This window comes from Hermetia illucens, chromosome 1, assembly GCF_905115235.1.
Source record: "Hermetia illucens chromosome 1, iHerIll2.2.curated.20191125, whole genome shotgun sequence".
NCBI classification, from domain to species: domain Eukaryota; kingdom Metazoa; phylum Arthropoda; class Insecta; order Diptera; family Stratiomyidae; genus Hermetia; species Hermetia illucens.
This window is the reverse complement of record NC_051849.1, coordinates 160674159-160693883: the sequence shown is the minus strand read 5'-3', so window position 1 is coordinate 160693883 and position 19725 is coordinate 160674159. Positions and strand designations below refer to the sequence as shown.

General features: G+C 42.0%; 1 protein-coding gene across 11 annotated transcripts in view; it reads right to left on the bottom strand.

Annotated features, from left to right (window-relative positions):
- The window catches only part of LOC119647262 (protein turtle), a 792821-nt gene that overhangs the window by 228363 nt on the left and 544733 nt on the right, over positions 1-19725 (bottom strand). For 10 of the 11 annotated variants that reach the window (XR_005248829.1, XR_005248828.1, XR_005248830.1 and 7 more), the window contains exon 1: positions 4726-6129. The exons of the other annotated variant lie outside the window; for it this stretch is intronic. The gene's annotated coding sequence lies outside the window, so the exon portion shown is untranslated. Of the gene's footprint in view, positions 1-4725; positions 6130-19725 lie in introns of those variants that run through there. 11 annotated transcript variants of the gene reach the window in all.

The following is a 19725-nucleotide window of genomic DNA, read 5'->3' as shown; positions in this document are numbered from 1 at the left end:
AGAAAGTCCTTCGGCGAATTTTTGGGTTCGCGACCGTGATGGATGGCGCATCTAGCGAATTGTATGAACTGTACAATGAGTTTGAAGTCTCGAAATTCGTTAAACTACAACGTTGTCAGTGGGCAGGGCATGTCCAATGAATGAGCGGTCGACCGCATGCCTAAAAAGGTTATGAATGGAAGATGTGGCGATGGAGCGAGACTACGAGGAAAACAGAAAGCACGGTGGGAGAGCACAATATATACGGATGCCGGGCATCTACTGGGCTTCCAAGATTGGAGGATACGGTCACGTGACCGAGATATTTAAAGGACAATGATCCAGGCGGCCAGGTTCTGGGCTATATTGCCACGATGATCATGATGTGGAGAAGATTTCGATTATGCATGATTGCATATGAAATAGTCGAAGTGTTGGGAGAAGATTGTGCCCAAATTAATGTCGGGATTGTATCCAAGAAATAGGTTTGTACTGGGTCTCGCCGCACCTTAGGAGTCGGAACCGGGATTCAGCCAATATCTCTAACGTTGGAGCACTACAGCGAGCTTGATTAAGCATGTATATTATGGGTAATCGATGCTGCAAGAAATGTAAACAAATGATTGTCCATGAAGGCTTGAAAATTCAAGTTGCCAGAGAAGAAATTTCTAACCTAATAGATAAGTGCAAGGCAATGCTGCTGTAACCGTACACTAAGGAACAACGGGACTGGTATCCGACATCCAGTTACGATACAAACGCTTCTGTCGCCAGTGAGATTTGAACCGCGATCTTCGGTTATTGACAGCCTCTTCCCACTAAAGGTTCTCCAGCAATGAATTATGGCAGCAGGGACCTTGCTATAGCTCCTTAAGGACACAAACTTACGGAAGACTTAGCCGTGATAATTCCGTCACTTGACACCAAAACTGCAGATAATCTACAGTTGCTGCTTTCATTACCAACTCACGACGAAAGCTGGGTTAGTTATGTTGACTTAGAACGGCAGTTAAACGCTGCCCACCTTATCAGAGGGGAAAATCCAGCTAGTACAAATAAACAAGTAAGAAGAAGAAGTGGTGTGAATTAATTTGGTGTTGTAAGTGCGTATGAGGTGGGAAGATGGAAAGCCTGACCTGCGCTAAGAACCTGTTAGCATATATCCAAAGGCTGCTCGGTAGTAATACTGGAGTGACGAGAATATTATGAATCTATCTCCATTCATAGCTAACGAAGCATATAAGCTTCGACTTTAACCACTGGCGCGAAAATCCCTGGTGAACCATTAGCCAACTTTGATCCCCGCTAGTCATAGCGTTTCTATATTGAAAAAAATCACTTTGTCGCAACCATGCAAAAAAGGTATGTTCGAAAAATGGTCATCACCAATGGGTTAGACATGGAAGCCGGGTTCGCTTGTCGGGTGTTTTATGAAAGCTCGATTATGGAACCGGCTGAATATGATGACCATATTCCAGACACTATTTTAACGGTGACAGAAGAATATTTGTGGCAAAAATAACAAAGTCGCACGATTTGAAGCTGTTCTGGTAGTCAAACAGCTCAATCCGTAACAAACAGAACGCTGTATTAAGGTGAGGAGCTGTTGCTGAGCTACTGTTGAAATTTGCTCAATTGCGGGAAATATTCCAGATGTAGACACCAGGGCGCTCAAACATCGCAGGTTCTCCAAAGACTGCTAACTTTGTTTGGTAGGGACACCATTCCATCATTATGGAACTACAGTCGGCGGCGTTAGGCATTACATTGTCAATTTTCTCTGATGGGTTAAGTTGGAACGGATCATGGAACCCGAAGGAGAAGTATGACTTCTTGCTGACAAATGGAAATCTATGCGAAAAGAACGGGGCTTTTACCTTGGCATTTCTATTGGCTCTTAAAAAGGCAGATATAAAAACGCTAATAGGGTTTCTTTATATGGTAGGAGAAGATATTACGGCTTAGAATTAATTAGCGTTTTGACGAAAGATGGCCAAGAAAGTGCAATACTCCGTTCCTAATAAAAACGTTGTCATCATATTTTAGTTGAAGTTTATGATGAACATGCTCTAGCGGAGCAAGCGTGTCGGAAGTTGTTTGCACATTTCAAAAGCCGTGAATTCGACTTTAAAGACAAAGAACAATCTGGACATCTCAAAAAGTTCGAAGCAAAAGAACTGCAGTAGAAGGCTCATATTTGATGCTTCAAGAATTGTCTATATCGTTGGGATTTTTTGAGCAGTGAACTGCCCCTTCCAGGGAAGAAAAGATTTTTGAATCGGAAAATAAATCCAACAGGACAATCCCAAGCGCAACCTCACCTCCAGCTATGAGTTTCACCAAATGTTTGACCACCAATCAAATTTTGGCAACTGTATTAGACTGGCCACATTCAACGTATGGACGACACTCGGATACCTAAAAGGGTATCCGGTGCGACCGTGATGGATCGCGCATCCGGTATAGGCATGGGTTGTATGAACTGTACGATGAGCTAGAAGTTTCGAAATTCGTTAAACTGCAACGCCTTCAGTGGGCAGGGTATGTTCAACAAATGAGTGACAATTGCATGCCTATCGACGGACCGAGGTTACGAGGAAGACCGAGAGCACGGTGGGAGAGTACAATATATACGGACGTCGAACAAGTACTGGGCTTCCAAGATTGAAGAACGCAATCACGTGACCGAGGTAATTGGAGGACAACGATCCAGGCGGCCAGAACCCGACATCGGCATGTAGTGCCACGATGATGTTGAGGAGAGCATTTCGGTTATGCATGGAAAAGGAGAACAGAAGGGCGAAAACCAATTGGTTTGCTCGGATTTCAAAATTAGAGGGCACGATTGATGGATAGAGATGGTGGCAGGAGCCTCGACCACGACGATGCAATGCTCCTCCTAGAAACACTTAAATGGGAAGTTCTATCCCACCATTATGATTTCCAGATATTAATCCTTTAGGTCACCACTTAGTTAGATCTATGGCTCATAGCCTGATCTGACCAAAAAGGGTTGATTTGAGAAGTGAAGACAAATCTTCCCTCCGAAGCGGTATTCATAACTCGACCGATGGATGAAGAAACGTGGTAATATGTGATGCAGAGTATTGCTTAATTTTCAATGTTTTTTTTTTAAAAAAACCTATGGTTAATTCCAACATCCAATTCATCGAAAGAATTTTTTTTAACGAAAACTTTGCGAATTCTTTGTCTCTGGAAAACGCGCTCAGATTCGCGAAAGTCAGTGAAAACCGCGGCATAAGGCCGTTAATCAGATATTTTAAGGAGTAGCATAATGTCCGCAATAAAAGGCTGGCTGAGTGTTTGGAACTGCGACTCCCCCAATTTTTCAACCAAATATAACCGAGGATTGCCTTTGCAGTTCTCCTCTCTTTGCCAGCACCCATTAGAATGAAACTTGGACTGTTTTAAGACTTCAAAAACCATCAATATCAAAGAAAGATACAATGAATGAAGATGAGAGATGAGATGAGAGAGATGAGATTTTTGCAATAAATAGAAAAAAAATAGTAAGACGAGAAAAGTGATTCCACCCTAAAGATTCCTCAGAGTATGAACAATTGCATCGGGTAGACCAAGACGCTAGTGTTTACCAGAGTAAGAGAACACTTTAGATACAGATACTGCACAATAACTTTAAAGTAAAACTTTCGCAGCATCTGCTATGAAAGCCTAGAGTGCCTATAAAATGAACAAATCCTCACCAGCATTTTAGTAAGGATCTGATCTTCAGAAATATTGGTTTCAATCAAATAAAAAGGTTCAAATTCCGGTTGTATTTATCTTCGTGCTTTCCTCGCTGATCTAAGCTTATCACTTGAGTGATGATATTGAAACTGGAGCAAAGTCTAATTGCAAACAAAGGAAGAAAATGAAGGAAGAGACTCTGTGGACGCTTTATACTCGAGGAATGAACAGGAAATATAGAGAAAAAATGGTACAGACATATCCATAGGTGTGGAGTGGATGTTTCTCAAAGCAGTGCACTCGCCCCCTTACTTCAATTTGTTCGTACTTTCTACTTGCATATATCGACATAAGATGGACAGGATCATTCCTAAAACGTCCCTAATCAAAGTAGAAATATGGTCAATTGATTGGAAAAGCAGTTAGAGGACTTTTTGATAGATACAACGACGTGCTAATTGCATATTTGAAGCTTGAAGAAAGGTTCTGTTAACAGTATGTTACGCTAGAAACTCGCTGCGGAGTACACATATGTTTTTATTAAAAACTGAAAGCGGTTAAACAAACGAATGAAGCTGGGACGAGTATCTAATTTCTCACTTAAATAAAGAAGAGCGGACGTTGTAGCGTATATATGTAGGTGTCAGTAAATTTGATGAGAAAAAGCACTGCAGTCCAGCGGAAAGTGAACAAGGATCATGATCCTTGTCCACTTCGAAAATCCATGGAGTTTCAGCCCAAATCTCGATATCAGGCATGATTTACACTAACAACTGCTTGTATGGAAGTCCTGCGAAAAGATTCTCATTACGTAGTAGCAGGATCAAAGTGAATAGTAATCTATTGTCTATTTTCTAAAGATCCTCAGCACTTTTCCATGTTATAATAGAAAGGAATAATGACCAAAATTCACTGATCCAGAAGATAAATTTAGATTATTTTGTCTGAAAAATGTTTGGGTGAGTAACATTTGTGGATGCTGTATGCAAATTAAAAAGATAGTTAAGCCTATTTTTCCAAGAAGTTAGCTCACCATACCTTTTTAGATTGTGCATTTCCAGCTGCCAATCTAATTCTGACTAGAAATCGCTCCCAAACAACGTTGAACCCTTTCCAAACACTATTAAAAACTTAAACTTAAAAAACTTGTATTGCCCGATTCGATATTCACTTCAAAGCTGGAAACTTTTACGATAACTGCACAATAAAACGTGTAGCGAACTTTCAACTTCAGCACAGCGCGATATAACAATTTTGTAGCCTTTTTCGAGTATTGTAACTATTGTACTTTCTATTCAGTTGAACGAGAAAGTAAATTTTCACTTTGAACTTTTCCACTCAATCTTTCAGCGAACTCAAGGGAAGGACGAAGAACGAAAAATAGCAAACATATCACAGAATACCGCGAATGAAATATACTACACAATGCAGATACGGATTTTTTTATTTAGACACGCACACGCATGTGGAGCTTGATGTTAGCAATTTTTAATTTTTATGCAATTATTAACACAGTCCTCGGGAACGAGCTTGGTAATTCGCCACGCGCCCTCTGAGGGTGGATGATTCCAGGTGATTTAAATAGCGATTTGGAGCGATCAATTATGTTCCGGTGTTAGCATTCGTTTCGAGTTTATTTTCGCAGCGAAATTTCTCTATTATCCTAGGAAAAAGGATTCTCCTATCTAAGGGTACGAGTACATGTCGATTTGGAGCAGTATCGAGTTGAGCATCAGGACGAACTTGGTGAGCGTGTAAGCGTAAAAGCAAGCGTATATGTGCGAATGGTTTCTGTCAATTTTTGCACTTGTATTTGTAACTAAAAGGAACACCGACGACGAAATATAATTTTCTTCTCGGGTGGGAGCTCCGTTGGGGCTCGGTGTTTAACGTGTGCACGCGCGCGGGTGTGGTCCACATACGAATGAACGGGAATAAGAAGAAAAAGAAGAAGACAACGGCATAGGAAAAACCTGAACCTGAGTCATGTAATGTCACCTCGAAGGCAAAAGAATATATGACCGCGAACACTGGGCACAGATCAAGGATCAATCACGTTTTCGAGCTGACTTGCGAAGCTTACATCCTCACCATTACATCCCTTAATCCACTAGGTGGCTCACTTCTAGCCTTTATCAGGACTGGGCTAGGTCCTTGCAAAAACACCCACTGGGAATCCTTCACGAATCACACAGCGATTTTCAGGCGCTACAAAATCGAATCCCATTGACACTACCAACAACACGTCCGAAACTGCATTCGCACCAATTTAATCAATTAAGGAACATTCCACGTTCATTTGATAAACCTACAAAATCCGAAATACGCACGACGAATCGTTCAAATATTTTGGTAAAAAAAAGTTTTTTTTTGGTTGGACTAGAACACAAGAATGGTTAAAATGTCCTGGAAATTGGGTGGAACAACACACATGTTTAACACAACGACACAAAATTCGAACTAGAGAGCTGGCAATCGTAGAGTAGTAGAGTAGGGAAAAAAGGACACGATGACGAGGATACGTGCGATGATAGCTCTAATAGTACAACTACAACTACAACCAGCACGCTTTGCGCATATCGACAACAACGGCAGCAGCAAGCGTGAGAGAGGCCCTGAGACATGGGAGTCCTTCGGGTTGTGCGGTCGTGCTGCTGCTAGTGCTAAACGGCACGAAACTCTCTGATGTTGCGAGGGGGTTCAGGAACGACGAACAGGACAATGATTGACACTAGTCGATGTGGGATTGTTTTCATTTGTTTCCTTTTTTCTTGGAAACAAATCGAATTTAAAATGCATTCGAGCTATTAGTTGCATAAGGATGGAAGGATATTTTTTTGAAAATAGAAAACTCCCCATTTTGTGAAAAACAAAAAAATCGGACACTATGTACTCATAATAATCCTTGTAGAATATATATATGCAAGTGCAGGGATACCATCAAATAATATTAACGTTTGTTTTTCACTTGTTTTTTTTTTTAGGGAGATTTGTTAAATTATCAGCTGATGTGTTCATATTTATTCCAAAGAGTCTTTTCCAGGTACCTTTTGATATCTTGTTTATTTGCGGTTAAGGGGTGGGTTAGAACCTTTCAGAATCATGATCAGTAGATCTTTCAACACCCCACAAAAAGTAAATTTGACGCAGTATATCTTGTTGGATATGAGTCAAAATTTGTGGATTTCAATCCCTAACTAACAAAACATTTTGTAAATAGTATAATAAAAATATTTTAATTTTTTCTTGACCGGAAAATCTTTTTTATGTCAGCAAAAAATTAAAATGAAGTTCCTTTGAGCAAAATCATTAGCACATTGAAATCTACATATTTTGATTTATATCTAAAAAGAATATTTGATCAAATTTATCTTTTATATCGTGTTGAAAACCATTCTTCTGACCATTCTTCTGAAAGGCTATAGCCCGGACCTAAAAGAGTTTTTAATGGGAAAAATTAATTATATGCTACATCAGCTCAACGATGTAACAAAACCTTTTATTTGACTGTGTCCAAAATCCAACTTCGCGCTAAAAACTGTAGTTTTCCTTCATTTTCGCATGGAATGAAAAGTAAAAACTCTACGATAACATGATGATAAGGTAGTAATTTGAGTTTAATGAGGGGAGTCGCAGCACTAAGCAGTTAGAACTTTTATTAGGCTCAGTGCATTATTCCCGAAAATAGTCTATTCAATGTCCTCCCACCTGCGGCAGGCTCATGCGTATCTGAGAACATTCTCCAGAGGCAGAGAGTACCCGATTCATCGCTGCAGAAAACCTTAGCGAAGTATCTTCGTCTGAGATCTGAGGTCTGGTAGCTGCATTTGAAATGCAGGGCCGTCTCCGCCATCTTATCACATTGGCTGCATATAGTCGAGACTACCACTCCATTTTTTTCCGTGTGGTAGTTTAAGGAGCAGTGAGCCGTTGTTCCGCGATTTCATTCTTCAAACGCTCCAATAACGTTATGTAATAGTCACTGTTGATGAGTTTTCTCTTCTCAAGATAGGCGATGAATATTACAGCATGCGGGGATTTTATGCAGGAAGAGCTTCAAACACTGCTCAGAATCGTCAACTCGTTGTTGTTTTTCGTCGATTGTGAGCTCCTGCGGCACCCACATTGAACAGAACTTTCCCATACCCAAACAGTCATGTACGATATGTCCGAAAATTTCCTTTGATATCGTTAGAGTCTCAGCTATCTCCATAAACTTGATCCATGCATCTGCGATCATTATAATTATTATTAGGATTTTTTTGATGTTTTGTCGGTAGCAGCCTCTTTGGGACGTCCACTGGGTACATCGTCCTCGTTTCTGGTTTCGACTGGTTTGAATTAGCAAACTACTTCTCAACAGTTGATTTTCCTGATTCAAAGGCCGAATAACACTTATCAAGCTAAGCCATGGCTTCAACAGTAATTTTCCCCCAAATCAATGCTTTATTAACACACGAAATTCCTTTTTATCCGTTTTTTTTCAAACTAACAAAAGTGTCTTCACATAAAATGCTCTATCCCAAACTAATAGTCCGACAGCTGTCAAATTTGTACCATGTCTTTCGAAAGTTAGGGTTAACTAAAAATCATAGGGATTTAATACGAATAGCGCTATCTCAGTGTTATTCTATGAACTTTTCAACCCCCTCCCTTAAAATGTCACTCAAGCGGCCCCGGATCCTTTCATAAAGATGTTCACCTTCCGGAAGGAGTTCAAATTTTTCCATTCGACTGCGTGAATCCTTGCAATTTGACCTTTCAGAGTAGACTTGACAGTGGAAGGCTGGATGCCACCATACCCTTGGCAAGCTGGTCTGTCAGCTTCCTCATTACCAGCGATGTTCGGGTGTCCTGGGACCTAAGTTTCAGCAGCAACTGGTGGCAGCTCCACATGTTTAGTGCCAATAACGTTACCCGACTCTGAGAACAGATTCGAATGGTGCGACCTCACATTTTCCCGCAAAACATTCTTGCGCCGCTAAAAAAATGGCATATATGTATCTCTGTCCGGAATATGGTTGCCATTTTTTTAAGAAACCGGGTCAATTCCATAATGGAATTTTCCTTGAACATTCTTGTGGCCGATCCGACTTCCATGCCCGAACCGTTGGAAAAGATTAGTAAGTTTGTAATCGCGGGAGACTCGTGACCATTTTCTGACAGAACGGGAGCCTCTTGAATAGAACAATGAGAGCCTATTTTGGAATACTGATTCCTAACTAAGCAGCAGACCAAGCCATGTGTAGTCAAGTGGTGGACACCATGATTGTGAAATTTTTGCACGGTAATGTTTGGTTGAACATTGCATATACAGGGTGCGGCAGCATAACTTCCTTTTTTCAAAACTCAATAAAAACTATTGTATGCATCGGAAAATATTTATTTATTTTTTATAATGTAGGTACATGTCTAAAGTTTTTATTCACATTGTTTTGAAGATCAAATCTGTTAGGTGACGTCCCCCATTCTCCATACATTGCGTAAACCGATTTCTGGCGTTTGTCATGACTCTTGTTAGCATAGCAGGTGTTATGTTGGCAATTTTTTCTTGGATGTTGGTCTTCAAATCTTTTAGGGTTCTTGGACGGTTCACATAAACACGGGATTTCGAAAAACCCCATAGAAAAAAATCACCAGGGGACAGATCGGGAGAGCGTGCCGGCCATTCCAAATCGCCTCTAATTGAGATAAGGCGCTCTGGAAAGTGTTCCCTCAAAACAGCCATCGATGCTGTTGAAGTGTGTGCTGTTGCACCGTCTTGTTGGAACCAAGTGTCCCCCAAATCCAAATTTTCTAGCCGTGGGAAAAAAAAATTCTGTAGCATGTTTACATACCGGTCCGAATTCACTGTTACTGTAACCTCATTTTCCTCAAAAAAACAGGGACCAATAATTCCAGCTGAGGAAATTGCACACCACACTGTGACTTTGGGTGAATGCAAAGGCTTTTGATGCGATTCTCGAGGGTTGGTGTCAGCCCAGTAGCGCATGTTTTGTTTGTTAACCGACCCACACAAATGAAAATGGGCTTCATCGCTAAAAAAAACCATAGCACCCTCGGGAACGACATCAAGAAGAGGCTCCCACGCGTTCATCCGAGAATTGAAGTCACGTTCTGAAAGTTCCTGCACTATCGCCATCTTATAGGGATGAAGATCATCACGAAGAATTCTTCTCACAGAACGATTGGATAGTCCAAGGGCAGATGCGTGTTTGCGCGCAGAACGCCGTGGCGATCGCAACATTGACGCTCTCACTGCTTCAATGTTTTTAGGTGATCTAACGGGCCGAGGGACTCCAGTTTTTCCTTTTGTCGCACTTGCAGTTTGTCTGAATGTAGTGACCCATGTAACAATTGTCGGTCTGGGACGGGAGCCAACGGGGCTAAATTAAAGCGATTCCGAAATGCAATAACCGAACATCCGCTTGAAAAGTAAACCTCAACGGCAAAGGCACGCTCTTCACTATTCCAACGCATGATGGCAACTGAACCGTATCGGGACAAAACTTTACAGTATCCCCTCTTGAACGAGACCACTAGCGCTCCGCTATGACATCAGCTAACTGAGTGGCGCGCATTTTAAAAAAGGAAGTTATGCTGCCGCACCCTGTATAAAGAAAAATTAAGACGGGAACAGGAAGCTCTACACTTCAGGTATAGAAGGTTTTGTGGATTTTTATGTAGGAATATTTGGATGCTCGACGGCTTCATTTGTATAAACCATATGCATATATTAAGTAAATATGTATATGATACTGACGTTGTACTACTGGTGTAGTAAATTATGTGCATTACCTGTTCTATACATAAACAGGGAAATATCATCCAGAACAGCAATTATAGAGTTATTACGGTGGTGGGTACCATCCATAAAATGTCACGTTCATACCAAGGACACTCATATTTTCTTCTGCAGCAAGCGATGGAAAAACTCCTGGAACATGGCCACCAGTTGCACCATTTTTCCATCGACTTCAAGACCGTCTATGATAACATAGCCAGGGTAAAACTGAATACGGCCATCGGTATCTCGACTAAACTGATAAGAAAGACTAGGCTGACTCTGGCCAATGGACAAGGCCAGATAAAAGCAGGAGGTGCACTCTCGACATCATTGACCATCAAAAACAGTCAAAGACATTTTTCCTTTTTAGCCTGACCCTGAAAAAGTAATCTGCGATGCTAATGTTAATGTAAGAGGCGCCATCCTCTTGACGTCCACCTAAATGCTGGTCTAGGCTGACGATGTCAACATTATGGGAAGAACAACGCGAGATGTACAATTTACAGGCGAAAGCCTGGGCTGTACATTAATGAAGATAAGACAACGCACATAGTGAGAATGTCACCACCAAAAACCAAAGAAGCAATATCATCAAATGGCACTGGCCAAATTAGAGCAATAAAGACAGGAGAATAGAATTTTTGAAGCCATCATAACCGATCACAGCTACGATGACGAAATCCACACTGTATTGCTTAAAATGTCCCACCATCATTGTCTTGTGCAGTAATATCCTAACTGCACAAGACAATGATCTTGCAAGTCTCCATATATTCCTCAGAGGCTTGGTTTCTCAGTGAACAAAATTGAGAACTTTTATCTTCGTTTGAGAGAAGAATCCTCCGAAGAATAACGGCGAAATTCATGAGTGTGGTTGTAGATAAAATCCGGGTCAATAGGTAGGGTGAGAATGATCCAGACCAGACAGTCTATAATGGCAATATCTATAGTAAAAAAGAAAGACATGCTAAACCCTGCCTGAGATGGAGCGATGGCATAGGCCAGGATGTCGGACAATTTTTAAGAATATCAAATTGATGAACCTCGGCACAACCCTTTCCCTTTTTCCATGTTCAAGGGCTCCCTTGAAATTTACGTAAGACTATGTCAATCGCTGCATACTTGCGGTTTCCCAGTTCCAATCTTCCGGTAACCGGTAAATATGGTGTTAGCTATTCACCACCACTGAAATACCTGGGAGCATCTTGCGACTCGAAGCTGAGGTTTAAACCGCATTCAAAGCATGAGCTGAACATTAGCGAGGATGTTAACAAATATAGGCGCCCTGAAATACAGTCGGCGATTACTTCCATCGCGAGTCGTTAGCTCTACTATCTTATGTGTGTCACTAGTGTGGGGGATCCGCACTGAAAATCTATCTATCAGTTCAAGCTGCATATCAGCTCTTTCATTGTATGAGGCAACATATGTAACTGCGGTGATGATCCCAGTATGTACATAATTTAGCCGATGAGGCCAGCCGCTTTTATGAAAAGCAACAAGTAACCATACTATATAAAGACAATAGCATGGGACGAAGACTCATCCCAGGGATCAGTAGGTGGACTACGCGGAACCATGGCGAAGCGAGGTTTAACTTGACTGAGTACGGTGGGATCAGAAAGTACCAAAGATTAAGATAACTTAGAATCGGATGCAGCCTGTAATGTCGCAGTTGCAACAGTGAAACGGATGCATCAGCGGCTAAGAGAAGCCGAAGCTGAATGGAGGCGTAGAACCGAAGTTACTGCAATGAGCACCGGACAAAGCAGTAGCAGTTGATTGATCTAGGGTGAACGGTTAACAACTGAAGAACCCGTAGAGCAATAACAGAACGGTGGTCCCATGCGGGGTATGGAGGAAATACGAGAGGTCTCAGCCGTGGAGCATCAGCGTGTGCGTTCTCGATTATGTATCCATGGGGCATTTTCCCTAGCCAAAAAAAGGATTGACAGTTAGATAGACAGACAGACATACAGACAATAAACCGACTTTTGTAAAGTTTTGTTTTCCGGAAGACTTTGAAAAGCTAATTATAAAACTTTTAACTGGACCCCCATCTAAATACTAACTAGTTCTATAATAAACGCGCTTAATATTAGTGATCTTATTACTATGATACAATCTTGAGAGAGGTTCTTCAGTAATTCATAGCAAGGAGAAATAATTTCGTAATATATGTATACACGTGCCAATGGTTTTTTTGAAGTTTTATTCTGGCTGTGGTTTTAATTACAAAATCCAACAACAATGGATAATTCAATATACATAAAAGGATTTTCGGTCAATTCGTACCAAAGATCATAACTTCACCGCCCATAAAAGGGAAGAACAATAAGAAGGAAAAACTTCCATTACCGTTTTCAAGGTTTTCTGTGAAACAAAACCTAATTAGAACCGATTCGAAGTCTGTCTGTCTGTTTGTGTGCCACACCCGATTTACTCAGAAATGCCAAACCAATTATCACGAAAATTGGTGAGAATAGGTGGTCTATCAATCCCTTTGCATACTGTAAGTGGCATCATTTTCTGTTGATTGTAAGGGAGGGAAGTTCCCTATATATGTGAAAGGACGGTGTAATTACGGTGCAGGATCCGGCGGTGTAGAACTAATTTAAGCGTAATTCAATTCAAATTTCATGGTTCTTTCCAGTATTAAAAAAGTATATCGAGCGCGAAGTTTCTTTAAGTACAAAGTTAGGTAGGTTGTTACTTCTGGTGTTTTGCTGATTCTTGTGGTTCTTCTTGGTGTTGACATTGTGGTTCGAGTGGTTCCCCTTCCGGAGTGAGTTCCGCTTCGATCGTGGTGCGGTTCGATTTTTTGTTCCGCTCCTTGTGGGATTCGGAGGATTTTTCGCGTTAAGTTCCCCTAATATCATACGACAACAACGCTATAGGTGCCTCCGACATATCCGCACCACCTCAGGCCGTAATGGCGGTCCGGGTGCCACCATTTTGTTCCGCCAGTTGGAGCGGCAGTTCGTACTCGCGGGCATCACTACCAACGCCACGCGATTTAATCATACGCTCCCGAATCCGTTCGTGGTTCGCCAACTGAAATTAGCGATCAAGTAATCGTGCATCGGGAACCTCAACGAATTCTGCAGTTTGCTGGCACGGCCGCATCTTCACTGACAAGGCGAAGAAGTGTACCAGCCCGTGCATGTTAACATCACAAAAAAAAAAAAATAAACTCGTTGGGAACTTCGGCGGCGGCTACTCAGAACGCAACTCCACGTCGCCAAACAATCTACGACTCCTTGAGCAAGTGCCATTGCGTAATCGGTCTCCCGGTACCATGGAATCACAAGTTGATCTCGGAACAGCTCCACCAAGCGGCAGCAAACTCCTCAGCCATACACACTTACGGCTACAGGCGTACGTTTTCACGGCTTTTTGTTATAGAGGACATCAGCAGTCCATATTAGGCACAGACTGCCTAGGTCACTCTGGATTGCAGGTAGATCTGCAAGACAGGTCTCTGATAGACCCAACAACGTTGCACAGGTCTTCAGGAAAACTTGTCATTTGCCCAACCGTCAGTCTTTCTATAATTTTTGAAGGAGTAGCCGACCTTTCCATTCGTGCGTTCCTTCAAAAATACAGCAACATAAATACCGAAAGTAGCCTCTCACAGCCAGCTAAGCGTAATGCACAGCACTACTGGTCCCCACATTTTTGCGCAGAACCTCGCCAACTGCTGTGTTTTCACGACCTTGGACTTAGTCAAGGCATACCATCAAATCCCTATAGCTCCAGAATACATTTAGAAAATGGTAATATGTACACCCTTCGGACTCTTCGAGTACACACAGATGCTTTTTGGTCTGCGCGTTCTTGGATGATGTTTTGGTCGCTTTTTCCTCTGAGTTTGAGCATTTGGAACGTTTCGAATGCATTTTTCAACGTTTGGTTGGGACCGCGCTTCTACTTAATATTTAAAAATGAAAATTCCTTCAACAGCATGCCATTGCGTAATGAATGAAATCCACTCGGATGCAGACAAGGTTCAGGCCATACGATCGTGGTTCAGGCCATAAGTACATGACAATCAAATAATTTCGATATTCCCTAACAGGCAAGACGTTTACAGTGTCCACGGACCACAAGCCTTTGCTTTCAAGCAAAAGCCTGACAAAGCATCCCCTCCCCAACTTCGGCACCTGAGTTTCATAAGTCAGTTTACCTCAGACATTTAACAAGTGTCCGGCAGAGGCAATGTAGTTGTAGACGTTTTGTTACACATTTCAGAAGCCCAAATCCCTGTCATGGTCGACTTTTCAGCAATAGCCGAGGCACCGAAGGATGATGCAGTGCTTCAGAGCCTCAGGGAGAACCTCAAATGTAAATTTTGGAAGTTTCCCCTTTTCGGCTCAACCTCCGAAATACCCTGCGAGACCTCTGTAAATGGACCTGAGCCATATATTCCGACCACCTTTCGCAAGGATGTGTTCCATGCAGTACACGATCTAGCACACCCAGGCATTCGGAGAGCGAATCGGCTGGTCACAAGCAAATATTTCCGGCCCTCATTGAATAAGGATGTTAATTCCTGGGCCCGACAGTGCATCGCGTACCAGAAGTGTAAGGTGACCAAGAAGAAATAGGGTCTACCAAGCATTTTCACACGATCCACATCGACATCATTCGGCCCCTGCGAGACCCACAAGACAAGCATTGCCTCAAAATCATCGATAGGTTCAAGCGGTGGTCTGAAACAATACCTCTGGCCGACATTCCCGCACAATCGTGCGCCGAGGCCATTTGTCGCGAATGGATCGGACGCTTCGGAATTCCAACCGAAATCATAACCGACCAGGGAATGCAGTTCGAGTCTACCATGTTCTCGGAGTTAGGCAAACTCCTAGGCTCTAAATGCCATCGGACGACTGCGTAGCATCCGTAATGCAATAGGAAACTGCAACGCTGGCATAGGACACTGGAAGCCGCTATAATGGCACAAAATGAATTTTCGTCACATACGTAAAACGGTTCAATCCCAGAAGAAAAATAGAGAAACCATGAGAGGACTTATATAAAACAAACGCAAATGCAATTAGTAAATTACCAAATAGTAAACCGATGGAAGTAGAAAATGATTTTTTTTCCTTTCAAAGTTAATTTGTCTTTCAGCATCAAAGCAAGTATGGCAAATCTCCTTAAACTCGCGTGACAAAGATAAATAATTATCATCAACGGGGCAACAATCGATATCCCGTCTAGGCCTGCCTTAATAAGGAACTCCAGACATCTGAGTTTTGCACCGAGGTCCATCAATTTAATATATCCCTAAAAGCTGTCTGGCGTCCTGACCTACGCCATCGCTCCATCTCAGGCAGGGTCTGCCTCGTCTTCTTTTTCTACCATAGATATTGCCCTTATAGACTTTCCGAACTGAATCATCCTAATCCATACGGATTAAGTGACCCGCCCACCGTAACCTATTGAGCCGGATTTTATCCACAACCGGACGGTCATGGTATCGCTCATAGATTTCGTCGTTATGTAGGCTACGGAATCGTCCAACCCCATGTAGGGGGCCAAAAATTCTTCGGAGGATTCTTCTCTTTAACGCGGTCAAGAGCTCGCAATTCTTCTTGCTAAGAACCCAAGTTTCCGAGGAATACATGAGGACTGGCAAGATCATAGTCTTGTACAGTAAGAGCTTTGACCCTATGGTGAGACGTTTCAAGCGAAACATTTTTTGTAAGCTAAAATAGGCTCTGTTGGCTGACAACAACCGTGCGCGGATTTCATCATCGTAGTAGTTATCGGTTGTGATTTTCGACCCTAGATAGGAGAAATTGTCATCGGTCTCAAAGTTGTATTCTCCTATCCTTATTCTTCTTCGTGTTTGTGTTTGACCAGTGCGGTTTGATGTTGTTGGTTGACTCGGTGCTTCGGTGCTGACATTGCCACCATATATTTTGTCTTGCCTTCATTGATGTGTAGCAAAAGATCTCGAGCCGCCTGCTCGATCTGGATGAAGGCAGTTTGTACGTCTCGGGTGGTTCTCCCTATGATGTCAATTTCGTCAGCATAGACCAGTAGTTGGGTGGACTTGAAGAGGATCGTACCTTTTGCATTTACCTCAGCATTACGGATCACTTTCTCGAGGGCCAGGTTAAAGAGGACACATGATAGGGCATTCCCTTGTCCCCTTGTGGACCGTTGTTGATGTCGAATGGTCTTGAGAGTGATCCTGCTGTTTTTATCTGGCCTCGCACATTGGTGAGAGTCAGCCTAGTCAGTCTTATCAATTTCGTTGGGATACCGAAATCTCTCATGACCGTGTACAAAGATCAGTACAATCAGGAACAAAACTTGATGAAACAAAGCATCCTCAGTTTGAGACTTTGTACGCTATAGCTATTGATTGTTCCCGGAGGGTAAATTGGACTTTCCAGAGCTAATTCATGGGCTTCCCAAAATACTATATTTTCGAAAGATAATTCCAGCATTCGAACCTTTTTCCCGGTAACACATGCTCTGTTGAGAATTAAGGAAATTTATTGTTGAATTTTCATGATGATTGCGCACTCCGGTTAGCGGAGAACAAGAGGCCTAGTAGAAATGAGGTGTCGGAGAAACAATGCGCATACGATATCGTGAATAAATAGTGCGCTGGAGGTCATAGAGACCGAATTCGAGGCATAATAGAAGTTCGCCCTTGAGACATCCTTCCCAACTTCAATAAACGACGTCCGCAATCATAGTGCGATGTATTGTGGGACACTAGAAATCCGCATGAAACTCATAGGCAAAGCTTTGCTGGCAATAATTTTATCCAAATATATTGGCTTTAGTAATGATTCCCTCAGAAGGCTAACAGAACTGTTGTCTAATCTAATTTCCTAATTTGCTTCATTTTCTTTGCTTGATAGGGACCTCATTTTCAGCTTAAGTAAAGAATCAGGACCTCCATTGACAAAACTCTTGGATTCTGGGCGATAGACGTATTCCACTTTAACCACAGTGAATCGAACCAAGCTCCGCACAGTGTAATTTTTATATCAATAGATTGAAACAATGTATGTATCCTTTATTTCAGAATCAAAATGCCGATAGAATAGTATTCGTGCTGGTACTGAGCATGTGTTCGTTAAGGTAACGCAAAGACTCCCAGGGCAGGCTAGACTTCCCATGTCTATTTTCGTTTTCTACTCGGTTTATATTCAGCTTCTGTTACTATAAATTTAACTCAATGGCTCCCAGGGAATTACATACTCAAGTCAATAATAAATATCCGAGCGCATTCGATGGACGCTATTTGTACGAGCAGCGTCCAAGGACTCCTCACGTCCACCCTTCGAATTTATGCAACACCTGATTTGAAACATCGCCAGGTGGAAATTGCACTTGGCCAGGATCTTTCGACGATAGTCCAGAAATGAACGTGTCGGGGTATTGGAAAGGACGTCTATTTCTTGGCAATACAGCACCGGAGAGAGCGAGGAATCCGTCTCCTGGTTTCTCTTCAAGCATAAGGACATTGCAATGGTGTTCGTGTATTTGAAAATATAATCGACATGCGAGTTGCAAGGAGTTCGGCAGGCACAGCGAGACCGCCTGCCTACATCTCTCCTTGATACGTGCATTATGAAAGGACATGGGAAAATTTGGTGTTCTCATGTCTTCGAAGAAGTTATTACTTGCGAAGCACGTTGTCAAAACTTTGCCGATACGGCATATAAATTTTCGATTTGCAGTGTACGAACGTACTTGGTCCTGTACTGAAGCCTCCCCACGTGTATGTATGTTTGGGTGTACACTGGTACGTGCGGCGTTGTCCTTGCTCTCCTCGCTAAACTTGTGGTGCTGCCGATGCTGTTGTTGTTATGATTGTTATTTTCGTCTAGCATTTGAATATCGCAAAAAGACTTAAGCAGGCGAGAAAGTTTACGAAAAGGTTTTTACATGATATTTTTGTTCAATTGAAAATGAATTTCAAAGTTTGAAGTGGAGAGGAATTTTCTTTTCGATAGGGATATGTACACGAGTTTATGCTTGATACTTGACTTTTTCCACTTAGGTTTTAGCTGATATTGATATTAGACATTTCTGTTTAGTCTTCTTACAGAGCCGAGGTACATAGGGGTACCTGCTTACGTTTATATAATTCCCATTTATATTGGTTTTTGCCTCGATTCTCAATCAATAGGAACTTAATAATGTGGGAGTTGTGTACCTTGTTTGTGCCTGTTTGCGAGGCCTCTTATTACGTAAACTCGCTATAATTAGTAAATTTGAAGCCTTTGATCAATAGCTAGTGAACTAGGAGCATACCTGTACATACCTACAAGTAGAAGTCATAATAATCGACCTGGAGGACTCAGGCTGTTTACAGATCCCCTGGAGCGGATGAATTGAACCTCATATTTCTGTAGCAAATGTTGTTAATTAGAGCTGCCCTTTCAAATCCCAGAATCCACCTTTATTGATGGCAAGTACAATTTCTAATGAATTGATTAGATGAGCTACTGCTCCTATTCTACTTCTGTTGGAAAGGAAAAGAAAGGAAAGGGAATTAAATGAGGAGGGTATGTTTAAATGTACGTTGAGCTCGAAATCTTGGAGGAAATTTATCAAGAAGGCGGGCTATTGAGTTTATTGCGTTTTATATATTGTGACATGCCAATTTAGATACTGTAAGGGTGCGATGGTTGAGAGCATAGAGCGTTAGCTTCTCGATCCCGTTGCTCCGGGTTCGAGTACCGGTCGTCATGGATGTGTTTCGTTCGGCTTTGTGCTTGTCTCCACTTAAGTGCGATGTGAATCTGAAGTGTGTGAATACCCTGTTCTCAAAGGAGTGAACGGGAAACAAATCAGAACCATGGGATTGAATTGCGATTGGGTTTTAAGAAACTGGTTTCACATTTGTTTCCTTGTTGAGGGAATTCATTCGATGGTTTGCAGTATTTCTTTAATAAAACTGTGGCAGAAATCACTTCAGAAAAATCTGTAAATCCATTATGTTATGTTAATAGCACACTGGTCCTAAGCCCCGATAAAGGAGGAGGCAACGTGTATAGTACTATCCACAACAAAAAACCCGTGATCGGGGAAAGTGAGAAAAAACTACGGGTGGACGCCCAGCTTAGTAGAAATAACTCCACCATATTACATTTTACCTAATCACGCCGCTTGGTCAAGGGGCTCTAAAGCAAATGACCTGGTCTTCCATGGTGTGGATCGAAGCGATGGGCTTGTAACGAATAAGCCACTAAAAAATCAAAAATCATGTGCAGGGA